The sequence below is a fragment of the Vulpes lagopus genome, chromosome 11, assembly GCF_018345385.1.
Source record: "Vulpes lagopus strain Blue_001 chromosome 11, ASM1834538v1, whole genome shotgun sequence".
Classification (NCBI taxonomy): Eukaryota; Metazoa; Chordata; class Mammalia; order Carnivora; family Canidae; genus Vulpes; species Vulpes lagopus.
The window spans coordinates 90,599,002-90,619,412 of NC_054834.1; the positions used below are offsets into that span (position 1 = coordinate 90,599,002).

The following is a 20,411-nucleotide window of genomic DNA, read 5'->3' on the forward strand; positions in this document are numbered from 1 at the left end:
GAATCTAGGCTCACTGAGTGACATAAATCTGGGTCCTCCCTGAAGGAAAGGGATCAGGATATTGGTGTCTGGAGTTGAAACTGGGCAGGGGTCTGACCCTGGGATCATGTCCCAAAGGATATAATAGGGATGCCGCACAGGCCTGTGGCTGGTGGCAGGTCTGATGGAATGGTGATTCTGATACTCATTGCATATGCCAGAGTCAGAATTTGAACCCAACTTTATGATTCTAAATCCACAGGATCATTGTATCATTACCTGGCTTCAAATCTTAGCTTTGCCCGCATGTGATTGGAAAATGAAACTCAGCTAAAGAACAGTTTACTGTGGAACTGTGATTCCACAGTAAACATAATTTACCACTTCAGGACTTCGCTTTTACACATGTATTCCCCAGTAGTGTGTACACATATATTATTCTGCAAACATTTACTACTGATTCCTTGTCCTCCAAACATTTATTAACATAGTGCCTTAAGCAGCCACTATTTTATAAATGGAAACCATTTCCTAACAGAAAATAATAAACTCCTAACTTTACTTTTCAGGTAATTTGTCCTTCTGAAAATGAGCCAGAAAAGAGGGTAGAATTTACCTGCTACATAAATAAATTCAGAAACTGTCATTTAGATCCATCTCTTAGGGACTATAGCTAACCAGTTTTTCAGAAAGTTTAGTTACAATTTCTTGATAGTCTAAAACCAATAGGCCAATTTTGTGCTATCTTGTAAGTACTTGACTTGAAGATAAACATTTAAAATCATGGTAAAGTCCATACACTCCATGAAAGAAAGAAAAGAAAGAAGAAAAGAAAAGAAAAGCAAGAGAAGAGAAGATAAAAGAAAAGGGAGAAGAAAAAGAAAAGAAAGAAAAGACAGAAAACCAGTTATTTCTTCAAACAGGATATCAACACACTTAGCTCCCCACCCCCATTTAGCCCTGGAATTTACTGAAACAAACCTGTTACAGATTTATGATCTTTTTCCACTCACAAATTGCCATTCTTAAAATCACCTACAATATACTGAGCCTGAATCTATTCTAAAATGTTTCTCAAGTAGCTAGAATCAGCGTTCGTAGGCACACAGGAAAATATTTTTTAAAGTTTCTAAAAAGTCACTAAAATTATTTCTGATTCTCCCTCTTTCTTTCTGGTAGTATAGGAAAATGAATGGTAAGGTTTGGGGTTTTTTGTTTTGTTTTGTTTTTACCTCACCACAATGCTGTATTTTAAAGTGAGAGAGAAAAATGGGGGAGGTTGTGGGATCATGAGGGAGGTCCTCAGAATGCCCAAGTCGCCCCCTGCCTTCCCTGCCATTCCACCCAAAGCAATGAAAGCCAGAATTTAATTATAAATCCACAGATGACCATTTCCAGGGATGCAGTTACTTCCTGTTGAAAGATTCACTGCAATTTTCTTTTAATTACATAGGCAGCTGTTGGTGTTGGAGAAGCAAACAATGATATTCCTAAACCAAATACATAGGTTTTATGGACAAGACATAATAATACCCAAACATGATTTCCTGGAAGGGAATTAAATCTGATGAGGTCAGCATTGCAAATATTGGTTCATAAGGGTGTTAAATTACAGAATTACTTTTTGTCCCTTCATATAATATTATTCTTTCTGTATCATACAATCATTTGAGCAATGTTTTAAAAAATTACTTCAGTGTTCTATGAATTTCTAGTTCTAAATCCTTTCTTATTTGGGGCCCTGGCTTATTTTTGGTCTTTTTTTCTTCAGCTAAAGTATAAGAGTACATTATTAATATTTACTGAGGATGTTCGATGTCATATTTCATAACGAACTCTTTGCCTTTCCCCAGATAAGCCAGGAGCCCTCACACCTTTAATAGTTGGTTTTCTTCCTTTCCCCTCTGGCCCTATCACCCTCAAACCCTCTGCTGTGCTCCTCCTGCCTGGACTCCATCCCCTAATCTCTTTGAAACCAAGATATATGTCTTATTTCTTATTTTATTTCCAAACACACCCCAGTGTTTGAGGTTGAATGAAGTCATTTTCTGAAGGTGAACAGATGACATCTGCTGAGTACTGATGAATCAAAATACCAGAATCAAATTCCACTAAGATTTACAGGCAGGATAAAACAACTTTCAAAGTCACATGAAACAGAACATCAATTGACATAAATCTTTAGCACGGCTTCACAGATATGCTTTTGATAATCCTTGAGGAATTGTGGCATTGGAAAGTTCTCAAAGATCACCTAAACAAGGTTCTTATTTTGGAGAGAAGGAATGATGTCAAGAGAAATGTGTGACTTGTCCAAGGTCACATAGCTGGTTTTATACCACAAAAGTCCATTCAAATTTTTTCCACTGTCTAACTATGAAGGAAATTAATATTGAGTAGGTGCATCAGCACATAAGAAGCAAAATGGAAGTGAGTGGAGTATTTCTAGATACGCCACAATTGATTTTCACTCATGTTTTGACAGAGAGATGGATGTGATGGTGTGTATGATTGCAGTTACTGTTTACGAAGGTGATGGACTAACCAACATTGGTTTTAGCAAAGGGTGAAGAAGTGACCGTCCTTCAGTCTAGCTCCACATGCTGATCTTAAATATTAACCACAAAATGTTCAAGTTCAAGGGCAAGAGCACCAGGTACTCAGGGTAACATTGACAGCTTTCAGGAATGCAGCTCCAAAAAGAGGCCCAGGAAATATCTAGTAAGCAAATGATCTGGAAGTTCTGTAATTTCTCTGAAAAGCCAAAATGTAATCTAAAAATATATTTTCTGTTTCTTTAGTCTAGCAAACCATATTTGTATGCCCGTTAACTTTCTTATATTGAAGAAATATTTAATGTTTCACATGCCTGAGCTTTATGCCTCTTTCTTTAAATACATAAAAGCTTCATAAAGTCTCAGCTCTTAAAACAAGATCAAAGTACATCACAATATTTAAAGCAATAAACATAAATATTTATGTTTAGATCTACTGCTACAGTAGGGTAAAGAAGAAGACGCATCAATATAAAGAAAGAAAACGTGAGCAATATAAAAAAAAAAAACTAAGTTACTGTGTTGGGTTCTAGTCTGTGCTTACGTGTGCTCTTTCCCTTCCCTTAGATCAATTATGCATTATGCCTGGTTTTTGCCTGGTCTGTCACATATAGCAATTTCCCCCCTTTGCAAAGAAAAGTCAGCTACAGCTAGTGCTAAGCAAAATATGATTGATTACTTATTGGAACCACAAAACCAGTTTGCCATTTAAATATCTTTTTTTATTTTTTTAAATATTTTTTTAAATCAAACATGTCACTTCTCTATCTATTGAAGAGATTTAATTAGATTTTATTTTATGAAGAGGACTTTCTTTACACTAAAAGAAATAGCTGATATTTATGAAGACAACTCTTTATTTACAAAATAAAACTGAACTTTGCCATAACTTAGCAATCAAACGTGTAGTTCATGTTTCCCTAAGGAATGTTTACCGACATCTTTTTCCTTTCATGTTCAAACCCCGAGAGCCTTCGCCTTTACCAAGAAAAACTATCCATGATTTCCACATATATAATTAGAATTATGATGGCATTTTTTTCGGGGAGATTAACATCTTTCCCACATCCCTAAGCAGTTCTAACCTTCAAAAATCCATTCACAAATTCACCCAAATCATCTCTTCTATCTTCTCTTGGGACAAGCAAGAATTCCACTGTGGGCCAATAATGGGCAAAGCCCGCTTCAGTGCTTCAGACTCTTTGGAAGAGATTGGTAAGCAACTGAGGGAGAAGATGCATGAGCTCCAGACAATCACCACATTTAGCCTAGTTCCCCTAGGTTTCCTTGGAAATTTTCCAGTGCATGAACTGAGTTGCCAGTTCTAGGATTGCCCCTACTTGCATTGGCTAGCTGAGCAATGGGATGTCTTAGCCTCACCTGGATCTCTTGGAGCTCATGTGTGTTGGGATGGGCACCAGGCCGCGGCACTCCCACACTGCATACGGTCTCCTATACCTGCTGGTCTACAGTCAGATAATACTTGCTGGGAAGAGCTACTATGCTAGAGCCACTTTGTCTCAATGTTTTCCATGGCCTTTGAATGAAGGTATTTTCTGAAGGTGAACAGATGACATCTGCTGAGTCTCTTTACACAGTCTCTTTGAAAGTCTTTTGCAACCTGGTTGTTATTACATCAAACTAACCTGTTCCTCCTCTCTGTGGGGCAGAGTAGACTGTATAAGCAGGAAATGGCTCCCCAGAGGGGCTGCACCCCTTCAATGAACCTTTAGGGGATGTCTATCTGCATTTCTGTCCCCTTTACTCTTTCTGCAACTAAGCAAATACAGACTGTGAACTCTTCCATACCTTCAGCAGTGATGAAACTCAGAAATCATTTGCCCTCCTTCACAAGGCAGTTACCTTCCCACAAGACAGCAGTACCTTTATCCATATCTTCATCGGCCCAGAGTCTCCACTCTAGGGCATCACAACAGAGTTAACTTTCCGTGAAACATCTATTACTTTAAAATTCTGTAGCTCTGATTCAGTCAGGATCCTGGCAGGAAATAGATGCTACACTCAGAAGCTGTTAAATGAAAATAATTTAATGGAGAAACATTTTCCTATTTAGGTTAAGACGGTTGACAAAGCACTCAGGGATTACCAATGGAAAGAGTCAGTGCCACCTCTGGGTCTCAGTGGATAAGAGAAGGAAACAGTGGCACCAGATCCTAGTGAGATGGGGGTTTTGGAAGGCCCCAGCAGGAGGTTGACTTCTAGCCACCTAGGCTAGAAGATGGGGTGTGGAGGGGAAGATCCTCCAGTTCCTACTCATACCTGCCTTGGGCTCAGCCCAGAAGAACCCAGAAGACAAGGGCTTCCAGATTATGCCTAACTATGGAAAGCAGTCTTTGAGGGCTGAAGGTCTTTTCCCTGACCCACCGTTGTGCCACCACTCCCTTCCTGGACCTTGCACTCTGCATCTCCTGATGAGGTGGCCTCCTTTCTGTGAGGGCAGCTCTTGCCAGGCTCTGGAAGTGTCATCTGCATGCTCACCTTCAGGCCTCCCCACTGTTGCATGTCCCTGGCTGTCTCATCATCTGGTTTTGGCTTCCTTGAACATACTCTGCATAGAGTCCCTTCATTCACACTGTCCTGATTAAAACTTCCATTCCTTTGCAAGCCTCAGGCAGATGACTCATGAATGCATCAGTTGTGAAGAGCTGGGAGGAAAGGGGGAAAAACTATGTATCTCATTTTATCTCTGAAAACACTTTTTCCTCTTTGCTTAAAAAACAAGTACATGAATTTAAGCTATTTTCTTGAAATGAACCCAATCTTTATAAGAGATTCTGTTTTCCCCTGAACCCTTTACACAGTGCATAGTATGTGGTAGGTATGCAGAAATATATTACTATTTTCAAATCAATTCTAATAGTGGTTTAAGAGGAATCATAATTAAATATGCTAGGACTTTAAAACTTCATTACAATGTAATAAAGTAGGTACCATTATCATTATCATGATTTTGTAGATGAGGAAACTGAGACTCCAAATGGTTGAGTAACTTGGCCGAGGTCACATTTAGGAGGGTCCCCAGGTAAGGAGATGATGATTAAGTGTGATTTTGAAACCAACACTCTGTCTTCAAAGTGCCCAATCGCAGCCCAAGTTCATATTGTCTTGTTTCATATAAAACTCCCGGCAATACCACATTATTAAAATCAAGATGGTAAGTCTCTGGGATCCAAGTTCATAGGCAAACAAATGGGAGACAACACACCTGCTCCTCACTGAGCTGGATTATGTCATACATGCCCGACTGTGACGGAGAAAGACACCTGTTTCTTAGGTATCTTCCCTTGTGTCTATCCAAGCAAAGGTATTTCTACATGTAGCCAACCCAAGATAGCTTTGATGTGTATAGTAGATCTACAGCCTGGATTTCTGTCAAATGTGTTGGGGGGTGTCCTGTGGCAGGGTGGAAGAGTGGCAGATGGCATTTCTTCCTTCTCCTTGTTTTAGGCTCTTCAATCTTCCTCAGAATATGAAAGAGCATAGCTATGTTTGAAAATATGCTCACCAAGTCAACAAATAAACTAAAGACATAAGGAGTGGAGTGGAGAAGCTTGCCTCCATCTGGCAATGCTCTAGTTTCCAGAAGTCTACATTTGTTAAACATGAAGAGTCTCACAAAGCAGAACTGCTGATCATGAACATTTGACAATAAGATTCCTCTGGCAAAGCCTCATGTTGCAAACCTCATACTCGATGAGGACTCTTTTTCTCAGCTCATTTTCTAAAAACAAATGCTTCCTGGCTCTGCTTCATGTTTGTGAGGACACAAACCACACAAACACGTGATACTCTTAAGTTTTGAAGCCCTGCTTCTCAAAGTGTGCCAGTGGGCTTGCTGCATGGGCATCTCTTGGGAGCTTGTGGAAATGCAGAATCTGGGGCTTACTCCTCTTTGCTAAAGCAGAATTTGCATTTTAACAAGACTCCCAGGTGATTTCTGTACACACTAAAGTTTGAGAATCACTGTTGTAGAGGGTACTGTTGGCAATGGCCGTCACAGAAGCTCAGCTCCTAAGCTTGCCCTCTTCCCTCTGCACCCATGCCCTGTGAATCAGCCAGTGCCCTTCTCACTGTCCCCTAAGCATGCCCACTCACCTTTGGAAGGCAAACTTGTAAGGACTACTGGAGACAGGTGCCCCTTCCCCTCTTCTACCAAGAAAACTCCCTAACCTACTCTTCAAGTGACATTTTGCATGTCACTTGACCTATGTGGCCCTTTAAATTAAAATTAACTTTCCTGCTTCTCTTTCCCCAGGGCCATTCTGGAGAGGCAATCACTGTTAACAATTTCTTTTGAATCTTTTCTGAAATTTCTTGTGTCTATCCAAGCATCTGAAATACATGTTTTAGATCTTTTTTCAGAAATGACATCATACTATTGATGTACAGCGTGTTTGAATTATATCATTTATCTCAGAATTTTCCCCTTGTGATTATGTGAAGAAGAGTATCTTAGTATGTATATAGATGGATACACCAAAAAGTCTTCAAATGATAATCACTTAGGTTATCTCCAAAGCAGTCTTCAAATGATAATCACTTAGGTTATTTCTAGTTTTTTGGTTTCATTTGTTTTGCTGTTATTTCAAACAACACTGGTGTCAACAGTGTTTCCTAACACTTTCCCCAGTTGTACAAGTTTTCCTGTGGAATATCTTCTCAGGAAATGTCTCTGCTGAGTGGAAGGGCATGACCCATTTTACTTTGGTAGATATTGCTAGGCTTCCCTCCAAAGACATGGCACCTTTTTACATTCCAGCAACATCATGAGATACCTGTTACCCACAACTTTGCCATCATCAGGAAATATCAAGCTTTTCTCTTTGTTAACTGGGAAGTGATATCTAGGCCAAGTCTTGACTTCACCTGGGAGTCTCCCATAGGAGTTTGTTAGGAGAAGCACAGAGACATGTGGACAAGAAAGAGAAGGTGCATCTTAAGAAGAGGAGACATCATGTACAAACAGATGTAAGGTTGGCTCTATGGGAATGGCTAGAGTTTGGAGGGGTGGGCAGATTCCAGTTCACACAGGTCCCAGCACACCTGCTGTGGAAGGAAAGACAACCACGTTCACAAGGAGACCAGGAGAGAATGATGTTGAGAAGCTAAAATGGAATATTCTCCTTTTGTTTCCACCAGTTTAAGGAAGCCATTTATTTTCTATAAGGCTACTGACGATATTGGTAGTGTCTTCATAATTGTCTTATTTGCTCCTAAAACCACTTCGGACAAGATGGATGTGTGTGGGAGGGTTGGCTAATTGTCAGGAGGACATATTCAGTGAATCTGGAGACCAAAACATTTCTTCCTGATGTCCTGATTAGGCTGACTGATACATAGTTTTCTCTAACGTTTCCACTAGAAACTGCACATTTGAAACCAAAGCACTCTTACTATTACTGCCATGTTCCCTTCTCCCAATATTAGATTATCACTATAATATCTTCATGTGGAAGATTGATACCTGTTCTATTTTTCTTTGTACCCCCAAATGAGAGAATCTCAACAGAACACTGATAACTCTTAGGTATCCTATTTCACCGTTTCACTTACTGGATGTAAAAAATAAATGTAATGTCACTTTACCAGAGAACTGTCATTTCATTAAAAACAAAAACAAAAACAAAAAGGATTAATTTCTCGCAAACCAGTTTATTTAACAAACAAATTCCAGAATACGAGGCCCATGTGACTAATGATGTATTTTAGGATAAGTTATTAAAATGGCAGCATTCAGAGTCATTTATTTTTCTTTAATTATCATTGGTTACATGAAATGGGTCTATTAAATCTAATCATCTTGGATTTTGTTGATACATGGCTGGCCATATTCCACAGTTAATCTCATTTACACAGAATATTGGAATTAAAAGACATTCTGAGGAATTACTTAATTTTGGCTCTCAGTTGTCAAAGAATTTATCTTAACTTGGTAGGAATTTGCTTGTCTTTATCTTTAGGTCCAAATTGTTTTTCAAGATAAATTAAGTCAGCATAATTCTAAATTTCTTTTTGAATCAACTTTTAAATTTCTTTTCCTCTAAATAGTTGCTCCTTCTACTCTGCAGAAAAAAAAATCTACATTTCCTAGGCTTTTCAAATCTCTCAAAGGATTATTTACCTTGATAATGTAATCTTTTAAGTACAGGGGCTGACATTAAAAAAAAAAAAGAATAAAAATGCTGGGCACAAGGCTGGCTAGTTATCTGAGGATACTGCTTTTGTAAAAGTATCTTTAGGGGCAGTGTTAGAGTAAGTAATAGTCCATTCATGGCTAGCCTTGTCCTGCCACTTCACCAGGTCTTGACTCATCAGTGCTTTGAATGTCAGTCCTTGAATCCAGCAACTTTGAGTCCCAGACCCCTTACTAAAATCAATGTCTGGTTGCTCAGAAGAGTTTGGGAGGACTCCTTGAGACTGCCTGACATATTTGGGAGCATATGATGCCAAATATTATTATAAACTCTTATTTTCTGAACACGTTTACTATGTGAAAGATAGTACTTGATATACATTATCTCTTCTAAATTCTTGACAGTAGATAGAGTGATTCTCACTTGGGGGCTGAAGAAACATATTTTCAGAGAGGTTCAATAAATTGTCATCACAAAGCTATCCAGTGGTACAGAAACTGGGTGGGTTGACAACATCTTGCAACCCTATCTGTCCTGAGGTAGGATGTAGGTTGAGCACCTCTACTCTTAACAGAAGACTGTAATATTGGGCTAAGTCACAGCTTCAGAAAAAAAATGGAATTTACATATACTACCAAGTCATTTGGAATCTATTGTATTTAGTATGTGTCTAAATTATCTTCTATTATTAAATACATTTTTCCTGAATATTCTAAAATGGAATATGTACAGTGACAGGTAGAGACTACACTTATGGTGGTGAGCATTTAGTAATGTACAGAGCTGTCAAATCAATATGTTGTACACCTGAATCTAATATAATGTGGTATGTCAGCTTTACTTCCTAATAACAAAATGGAAGAAAAGATCTTTCAAGGTCTTCCTGGGTATTTAAGATAAAATAAAGTTGGAAGTGGCTGTGTGATTCTGGTGTTGGGAAACTAGCATTTTAAAGGAAAAATTTATGCTTGATGTTTGAAATAATTTTTCACTTTGTAAGTCTGAGAAAATCTCCATATCAAACCCAAAAGATTTTTTTTTCCTTAAGGTAAATAAAGTGGCATGAATGATTGAATTGCAAAGAACTCCAAATATATTGCAGCCTTAAGTGAACCTACCTCTTCCTTTTGGAATCTGATTTTTTTTCCCCTCTGGATCTCATTTGCAAGTTGCTGTTTAATTGACTGGGGTGAATAATGTTGTTATGTAAAGCACAAAATATAAAGGAATTGGGTAGTAGTGATAATTATTCAACATCTATTCTACAAGTATTTACTGAGGCTCAGTATATGGTCAGTGCTGTGCCATGTACTGGGCACCATAGTGAGAAGAGATAGTCTGCTTGCATGACTCTACTTTGTCTAGTGGAGACAAGAGCAGATGGCTAGGTCAGTGGAGGAACACTGCTAAAGCTCGAGTTTAGGTTAAATTGAATTCAGTGTCATCTCTTAAGAAGGGGAATAATTCCATCCTCTTGGAGATTTCAAGACCATTAAGTGACATAATGCATGTTACTATAACTAGTATAGTAAATGGTGTGTTGAAATCATTCCCAAAGTACTTAATAGTACATATAAAGTACAATTAATGAAATGTATAATACAAATACATGTATGATAAGTCAGGGAAAATGTATTAATTCTAGCAACTAAAGCAAAGAACTGGTAACACATATCAGCCCTTAGAATCTCTGAATGACTTTAGAGCAAGAAGACTCTTGAAATAAGTCTTTATCAAAAAACACTTAGAATTCATACTCACCAATGTGTTCAAACTACATTACACTATTGAGTCTTGCCTTATGGAATAGTGGGAAGAGAAGTAAATTTGGCATCTGAAGATCTTCAGTTTTATTTTCTTATCTGTAAAATGATAATAGTAATGGGACCTATTGTATAGGGTTGCTGTGGGTCTCAGAAAGGATGTCTATAAAATTACTTGAAAATACAGAAATCATTCAAATATAAGCTATTAGTTTCGATTACTCAAGATACAGCCGTCTGGTACATTTTTTATATCCACGTTTTAGATTAAGTCGCTTAATTCACAAATATCTTAGGATACAGTTTGAGTTTGTATTATATTGTCCTAAAGAGAATTTCTAACACTTGGGGAAAAAAGTGTGTGTGTGTTTGTTTGTGCATGTGGCATGTGGTGTATCTATTTCTACCATGCAAGTCAATTCCAGCAAATGTCTGGACTGAATTGCTGAACTGGTTGAGGTAACAATTCATGGGTAGATATTATTTAAAAGTCTGAGACGCTGGTATGCAAATGTGTTATCTTAAGGGCCAAGAGCTATTATTCAGTATGACTTCTAAAGACATGTAAAATGAAATTAGATACCTATTCCAGCCCCATAACTGTATGATTTTATGATTACATAACATGACCTCAACTGCCTTCCATGAAGGGAAGATGGTTCCAACCTAGAGACTCTTAATTATCTAAGCTCTTTGATGGGTCTGGGTATTTACATCTGGATATAAGAGCTGTAGAAAGCCAGTCTGCTGTGTACACTAGAAAGAGAGTTTGAAGCTCTCAGAACATCCTGTGGGAAGGGGTGAGGAGCAGAGATGGGAGAGAGAGGAGGAATGAGAAAAGAGCCCAAATCCTTAGTGGAATCTATCAACCCCAGAGATGATTGGTATAGAAAAGTCTTTGGTGGAAACTTATGACAGGATTTAGGTCACTTTTTAAGAGTGATGAAGTATGGCAGCCCGGGTGGCTCAGCGGTTTAGCACCGCCTTCAGCCCAGGACCTGATCCTGGAGTCCTGGGATCGAGTCCCACATCGGGCTCCTTGCTTGGAGCCTGCTTCTCCCTCTGTCTGTGTCTCTGCCTCTCTCCCTCTCTGTGTCTCTCATGAATAAATAAATAAAATCTTAAGAAAAGAAAGAGTGATGAAGTAGCACACATGGAACCTGGACTCCAGAACACAGAGGGTGATACAAGATCTTAAGACACCAAGAAGTTGAAGAAGGGTTTTGGACTTTCACAGACTATGGAATTAGTAGGGATTCATGCATATTACACCTAGGTCTTCAAGGGGACAAAGAGGCTTCAGCTTATAAGTGTCTTACATAAAAGAGACATATACCTATTTTATTAAGTTTGAACCTATCTGCTTCCCAAAGGGGAAATAATACATTCATTGTACTAGTATATTAGTATACTAGAACTTTACATAGGGGAGTTACCCTAGGCCAGCACTTCTCAGGTTCACAAATGTGGGGAGGGGATGTGGTGGGTATGAGGCCCTGGGAGGGGCAATCTTGCCCTCAGGGGACATGTGTTAATGTCTAGAAATATTTCTATGTGTCACAATTGAGGGTGGCTAGTGGAACCTTGTGGGTGGAGAGCAGGGGTGTTTGCTCACCATATAATGTACAGAATAGACCCCAATAAAGATTATCTGACCCCAAATGTCAACTGTGCCAAGCTGATAAACCCTGCCATAGGCCCACCTATTGTTTTATAAATGAGAAACTGAACATCAGAGAGGGTCAGGGACAGGGGCCAAGTCACACAGGGAGCAGGAAGTCCTTGCTTCCTGAAGAGATGGAGGCAGTAGGTCCTTTACTGTCTCCCCACCACACTTTGGGACTTCCAAACACTAAAAATGGAACTTCTGGAAAATAATGCTTCTTATGGACAAATTTAGGTTGAAGATGAACTAAGCACCAGCATAAATCCTTAAAACACAGTAGTGCTTACATTGGAAAATCTGGGCCACCAGAAAAATCGAGAATTTAATTATGTAACTTATATTTGACTGTATGTAGTAAAAACTATTTTCATGATGTTTAAGTAGAGGTCTACCCAGCATAGTGGTTCTCAAACTTTAGCATGCTTCATGGCCACCTGGAGGGCTTGTTAAAAGACAAGCTGCCCATCCCCGAGAATCTGCATTCCTAACAAGCTTTCAGGAGGAACTGCTGCTGCTCCTGCTGCTCAGGAGGCCATGCTTTGAGAACCACCAGCCTAGTGTTTGGTAGCTACTTAATGAATGTTGGCTTAGTATTGTAGTTATTTAAAAATGTAATCTCACCAAAAAAGTAAAATCTCACTTTGGCATAGATTAATTAATAATGCTACTTCAGATTTAGAGGAAAATCATCTATAGATGGCTGAACCAAAACTAACTGTAGACCTCATTTAACTCATATCTTTTACTTTAGAGATGAAGAAATTAATATAACCATTTAAGCTTCATTAACAGGAAAAGGAATCCCTATTAAAAATAGTTTTTAAAACAAAAATCGTTTATAGGCATTTGAGAACTGGCAGTAAAGATATATGAACTAAGGATTGTAAGTACGACTAAATATGCCTGCATTATTTTTAACATTCTGTGTATGAGGAATATTCTGAATGCCAGACAGTAAACCCTGGTCTGATGGGGCTCTTATGCCAAGCTAGGTCTATGGGGAACATGCCTATTGACATCAGTAATATAAGATCAGGCCCTGAAGGACCATAACTGTCTCTTCAAATTATTTGGGGAAACATGTACATGTTTAATCAATTAAATACAGCATAAAATGATAAGCAATATATTTTCATCATAATCAATGCGCTGCTGTTAATCACGATTAACAGAATGAAAAAGTACCCAGAAAGACATCCGTCCCAGCAACATTCATTTTCATTCCTTCAATTTAATAAAAATAACACAAGAAATTTCAGATTCTTGAAAACTACCTGTTTGCCTAGTGAGCCAGCCTGCTCTGCAATTAATTGCCCCACGCCAGTCCTCATTTATGGACACCGAATAGTCAGTTCCCCGTTTACCTCTTTAATGTCATGAGACACTTGACACAGCCTTGATTTCCCTAACTCATGACACGCTGTCCAAAGTGCTGAACTTCTCTTGCCAAGGGCACGCAGGAAGCCAACCCCTCTCAAACGAGCTGCTCCTGCCTTGAACTTTTTAAATACCCACCTATCTTTTAAATTAGATGCCATCTGTCGTGTCAGGATCTCTGGCTAAGACTTATTACAATTCCTTGCCAATGCCACACCACTGCTGCAGTCTTACCCTGCTACTTCTCCAGGCTTTTCTGCAGCGTTCAATAAGAGCCTGCTATTTTAACTAATTCCCGTACCAGGACACGGTGTGAGAGTCTAAAACAGAATCAACGCTATACGGTTTCTAATTTTACTCATAGAGGGAATAACCGTTCGTGTCAAATCTGGGATCATGCCTCCCAGTCCCCTAAACGCAGCACAGTTTGAGCTCGAGCAGTTAACCCAACATCATTCAGTGCTAGTATCAAATGGCGCTTTTACTGCAGTGTTCACCTTGGAACGAAGTAGGATTTATTCTTTGTGGAAGTCACACACCTGCCAGGCTATGCAGGCTTCGCTCTCATGTTGTCACAAACAATCACAACGGAGGACACATACAGGAAAACACAGAGCTTATTTACAAGGAAAGCAAATTTGCAATCAGACAAGGGCAACAGAACAGCCAAGAACTGCAGTAAATCTCTTAGAGCTAATAGTGCTCTCCTACAACACCTCCCGGCAAATGGATTGTATTCAGAGTTTAAAACAGCCAAAGCAACACTCATTCCTCGATGGCTAGAGAGGATGCTTGATAAGCAGATCCTCATTTATGACTCGTTTGCTCCTTAAGTGTCTTAAAACTAGGATTGCCACCAGACTTCCTCTGCTTATTCAGGCATGCTGACAAAACTGGACTCCCTCGGTAATCTCTCTCTGCACCTCTCAGCATGGCTGACAGGCATCTGCCAAGACTATAGCATATAAACCACTGAATCATGCAAAAATATTTACCCCCAAAAGATGTAGTAAAAGCTCAGCTTCCTCCAGCTTCCATAGTCTCTGAAGTGTTAATCTGAAGGAACAGTTCCATGAGTTTTCACAGGCCAGCAGTGTGTCTCCTACACTTGACCTAGACAGCCTTACATAACGAAGCGTCGGGGCTGGGGAGCTCGCTGAATGTCATCACCAGCAAGAGTAAGAAGTATTGGCAGCAGCAGGCAGGCGGGCAGGCTGGGAGTTTGCATGGGAATCATGAAATCTTGTCTTTCTCTTTTGAAATGTTTTGGAAGGAGAGTTAAGAATAGCTCGGAAACTGGTCGTGTTGTTTTTGTGGGAAGAATGACCAGAAGCATAAAAGCTAAATTTTCCAGCAAGTGCAAGACACTGCTTTCGGTGTTTGCCATAAACCTAAGAGAGCGAACCGCTGTCTGTAAAGTACTGTGCCATGACACCTAAGATGAAGGGGATGGTAAAGCAAAGTAATGACTCAAAGGCTGCCACCGAGAGCTTTTGTCTACCTTTAACTCATTGTGGTGAGTATAGGGGAATATGCGTGTATGTAATAGGAGTAATAGTTGGAGGTGTGAGTTGGTTTGCAGGATGAACAGAAGAGTGGTAAAGAGTGTTTATGTTCCTTAAACATCTTTTTGCAGGCGAGAGGATGGCATTTTAAATCTTGATTTATCAAATTCAGAAGGGGGTGGGTTAAACTGGTTGTGCTTAATGCATTTCAATTCAGGTATTTTCATGAAAGTAATAAGAAAATCCAGTTACCTCTCTGTGGTGGTTTGCAGATAACTGTCAAGTGTGTTCATTAATTACTGCCATTGTTGATACTAAAAAGATCAGACTTTCAGATTTTGTATACAATGAATCTTTTTTTAGACTCAAAGCAATGTCTCAGAATGGGGCAGGAAGATCACTGTGCTTTTAAATAAGCTTTGTTACACTCACTCCTAGATATCTGGAGGATACTTTTTAAACAGCAAATGGAAAATAATGTATTCTCTATTTAATTTCCATTCAATTATCTCGAGTGTATGCAATGCAAATTGCGTTCTTAAAAGCTAGAAATAATAAAACCAGTCCTATATTCTGATCCTGAGTACAATGATATGACATTATTAATATAAGATGGGATTATATTGTTTAATTATATATAAAATTGTGGTTTGATACAGGATGTGGGCTAAGATGTATAATTCCCGAGGCAACAGAAATAGAGAAGCAATGCATCATTTAAAAATAATATTAATGTGCTGCTCTTAGCTGGGAAACTTATCTACTAATGCATCACACTGAGAATAGAGCAGGGAAATAAGAGAATTTTAGGTCTAGGGGGCAACATGGCGATCTAATTCCACCCCACCATTTAACCCCTTTGGAAACTGAGGTAGAAAGAAGTTAAACGAGGTGGTTAAGGTGACCCTGAAGAAGAGTTGAATGAAAAGTGGGTTTCCTGATACTCACCAGTGTTTGCCTACCATCCTCCAGTAAATAATTGTCCTCTAATACTTGTGTAAGGGCCTGATGTACAATGATTTTTTTTAATCATAGAAATGACAGAAAACAAAGTGGAGTAGCACTAAATATTTGCTTTTAGGAGCAGTCTGATTTTAGGAAATCCATTTCTGTAGTAGATAGGATGAAAAATTTTACTCAATTATTTCTCACAGCCGTAATGAACATACTGGGACATTTAATTAAATTTTTCAAATTATGAGATAGTGTTCTGAACATTTGGCGATGGACACTACATTGGTAGTTTAGATCTTTTTATCTTTTTAATGTTGATTGTGGAGCTAGGCTTGTCCTTCTTTTGGAGACCTAATGCACATAAAATAAATAACCCATAGAAGGGCAGGAACTGGAAAACGGAATGTTTAAAAAAGACTTGGCCTTATTACTTTCAAGTAAACTGAGCTCTTGTAGTCAGGCACTTCTTTTTGATCCTTCTATCCCTGCCCCCGGCACAGTGCTTACTGGAAACCTCAATAAATGTTTACTGAATAAATAAATGGAGGGGTGAAATGCATTCAAGATGATCCATGTATGATAGTTGCATATGCTATTCCCTAGCAAAGTTCCTTGGTGGCATTTTAAAGAACGTAGAAAAATGATTTATGGATATATCAGTTTAATAATTGCCAAAGTAAATGAATGCTTCTGAAATACTTGTTTGGAGGCTATTCTCATTTTTAAGAAAATAGCATTCTTCTTGCATCTAGTTGGATCTACTTGGTATAGGTTTGGCAGCTTCTAAGAGATAATCCAACTTTCACTAGGTTAACCAAATAGAAGTTTTGGTTTTTTTTTTTTTTTTTTTCTCTAGTGACATGAAGGTAGGACTTCACACAGTACTGGCAAGACCCACCGTCTTCAGAGGTCTAAGCTAATCTTTCCTTCCTTTTAGCCATCCTTAGCATCTGGCTTTCATTCTCTGATTTGTTGCCTTGTAGTCTCAAAATGGCTGCCTCTCCTCCAGCATCCTGGGTACATTCCAGGCAGGAGGGTAAGAACTGCAGAGGGCAAAAGGCAAGTCCCAGTTGAATCGGCTCTTTCTCCAAGAGCTTTCCTGATCACCCACACAGTGTGGCTTATGTCTTATGGATCATAATTGTGAGAAATGCCACCCTTCATAGTGAGGAGTCTAGAACAATTGTGTTTTTAGCCAAACCCATTGTCTTTCCTAGGAGATCTGGGCTTCTGTGTTTAAGGTAAATGGGGTTGCTTCCCCACTATCCATTCTCCCTTAGCATATACTTTTGGTAGTTCTGGTAAAATCCTAAAGGATTCAGCATGATCATTTAGTCTAAGTTGATTTATCTCCCAAAAGAAGGAAAAAGCTTCTCATCTTATATCCAGATCTTCTATGGAAAAAATTAACCTACTTTTGCAATGGAAAATTACTTGGGTAGCAATGGGTTTATAATTACACTGTAGTCAAATATGCAAAGAGAAACCTGCAGATAATTTTTTTCAGAATGAAAAAAGAAAATAATGCCATTTCACCCTATATTCACCCTCAAAATAAGGTTGTCTGAAGTAGTTTCTTTCTGAGGAGATTCTGACTATAGAAGAATAAATGGACACTGAATTGGAGCTAAGATCTTTGAATTTTCTGTAGTTACTAAGAAAAATGGTGCCTCACTACTTTAGAAAAGAGGCTTTTGCTTTATTTATTTATTTATTTATTTATTTATTTATTTATTTATTATTTATTTATTTATTTATTTTGGTCCTGCCTGTTGTCTTACTGGAGTTAGCTAGACTGAAAAGCATGTGGCTCTTCCTGTGGGACATGGATGGGCTACGTGAGATATTCCAGTTAGGTCACAAGAATGTCTCTCTAAACCATGTTCTTTATACTGGGACAAGGAATAATACTGACATCTTTAATAGGACCTGGAACAGGATGGCCCCTCAGACCAAAAGTTTCATGCAAAACTTGTAGAAAATTCCTGGCCAGACTGGATTAGAAATTCTCTGATTTCAGGAGGAAAAATTCTGGCATTCTTCATTTCTCTTAAACTCAACTTTTATAGGGAAGATAGTTGACTTTGAACCCAAGTCACAATCATTTTGAAATAATCTATTCAGAAAAAAAAAATGGAATACTGCACTAGCCTCTACTATACTGAAAAGCCACACAGAACATGGTATTCATTTCGCTCTCTTAACAGGAGTAAATAGAGGAAATTCTTGGCAGGAAAGCAGACTATATCCAGCCTGACTGAGGACAGCAAATTAAAGTCTGTTTAGTGCCTGGGGGTATGAGTTTTACTAGTCACAAACTCAAGGGAGAACAAAACTGGAAATTTCTTCCTTTTCCTATAAATTAATTTAATTTCAATTTTAATGTCCCATCTTTGCCTCATGGCAGAAAATTTAATTATTTCTAGGTCAGCTCAATCACTTTAGTACTTTTTCAGTTATCTTGGGTTTGGCTCAGTAAAATGTGATATTTTTGTCCTTCTTTATATTAATTAGAATAACACTAGCTTCAGCAATAAATATACCCAAAAGTCTTGGTGGCTTAGCACAATTAAATTGTATTTCTTACTCAGGAAAGGTTCTATGTGGTTGCTCCTGATTGGCAGGTGGCCTTCCATGTGATGATGTATGGATCTTGGATTGTTCTGTCTCATGGCTCCTCCTGCCTCCAGGTACTCGGAATCAGCCAACAGAGGGGAAAAGACTCCAGGAAGAGTTCTATGTACCTCTTCAGCCCAGAAATGACTGGCTTGTATTTAAATGGTGAAGGATAGTCATGTGGCTTCATCTACAAGCAATGGAAGGCTGAGAAATGTTGGCCCTAGCTGGGCAGCTACTTCTTGAAAGGAAGCATAGGTTATTGTGGTCACCAAGATGTCTGTGCCTTTCATCTTTGCAGTTAATCACTTAAAAAATATCATCTTTGCCAATTATAGTTTTTTGAGATTAGAGAACTCAGGATTTCATGGGGGGGGGGTGGCGAGAAGGGGAGAGTTCTCCTTGCGTTAATGATTGATTATATTTTGCACCTGAAAATGGGATCACATCCTTTTTCTTCTACCCACAGATATTAGAGAAAATTTAGTATAGATTTTCAAAGTTATACACTGTAGTTCCTGGAATTCAGGTCTGTGGTTTTACGTTTTAAGTAAAATACCCCAAATTACAGCAGTCCCACATGCAATGAGAAACATGGCTGGTTCATATGAGTCTTGAAAGGTTGGTTTCTGAATTCATTCTGATCAGAGGACCCAGATAACACTTGGATATCACGTGGGTATTTCCGGCTGGATGTAAGAAGGCACAGGGAGAAAGGGTTTGAGCCTATACAGAAAAAGCAAAATTTTCAGAAATTCTCAGCAGACTTCCTCCTGGGTCTCATTGGCCAAAACTATTATGTATTCCCTCACAGGAATAAGAGAGGAGCCCAGGAAAAGTAGCTTTCAAGTTGGACTAACAGATGTTTCAAACAAAATTGGGGTTCCCTTAATAAGGAAGAAGGGGGGTAGCCTGAGTGGCTCAGCGGTTTAGCGCCGCCTTCAGCCCAGGGCCTGATCCTGGAGACCCGGGATGGAGTCCCACATCAGGAGCCCGGTATGGAGCCTGCCTCTCTCTCTGCCTGTGTCTCTGCCTCTCTCTCTCTCTCTCTCACTCTCTCTCTCTCTCTGTGTGTGTGTGTGTGTGTGTCTCATGAATAAATAAATAAAATCTTAAAAAAATAAGGAAGAAGGGGGAAAAATAACAATGTCTGACTCAACATTAATAGGCCAATCAATCTGCCTGAGGTAATTATTATAAGCTTGTTTCCACTTCCCAGAGGGCTTGGTCTCAGTGGTGTGTGTGTGTGTGTGTGTGTGTGTATGAGGGCGGGGGGTGGGGGGGAGAAAGAGTGAGACACACACACACACACACACACACACACACGGTTTACTGGTACTGTGGTGCTGGGCATGAACCCCTAGGCAATCCAGAGACTGCTTTCATTTAAAATGGTCTGTAACTTAGTGGCTAATGAACCAGGATGTCTGTAGATTTATACATCTGCCTTTCCATATTTTTCCGTCTTGGATTCTCTTCTGAACTTGCTAGGTCATATTCTAAGCAGGTGTTCTATTTAAACTGGGAAGAAGCACCCTTTAAAAAAAGCTGTCTGCTCTCCAGCTGTCTCTCTTCATTAAACACACACACACACCAGAGTTTCTAAGTTTTTGAGTAAAAAGGAGAATCAACTAGGTCAAACTATATGTGTAGATGGGAGGATAGGGAAAGATGGGTGCCTGAGAAGAGGAAAGAACCAGATGTTTAATATTTGTCCTTTTTGATGTTTTCTCTTTTCCAAATTGGTTTCCCAAGTGAGAGCTAAGAATGTGCAAGCCTCGGTTCATTATTCAATGCATTATATTATCTCTAATATAACCCTAAGGGGCTGGCATAACTGC

At 39.0% G+C, this 20,411-nt stretch overlaps 1 protein-coding gene across 8 annotated transcripts in view; it reads right to left on the bottom strand.

Annotated features, from left to right (window-relative positions):
* Positions 1-14,658, bottom strand: part of SCN1A (sodium voltage-gated channel alpha subunit 1) — a 140,816-nt gene extending 126,158 nt beyond the window's left edge. For all 8 annotated transcript variants that reach the window (XM_041774191.1, XM_041774193.1, XM_041774189.1 and 5 more), the window contains exon 1: positions 14,491-14,658. The gene's annotated coding sequence lies outside the window, so the exon portion shown is untranslated. The remainder of the gene's footprint in view (positions 1-14,490) is intronic.
* Positions 14,659-20,411: the final 5,753 nt, after the last annotated feature.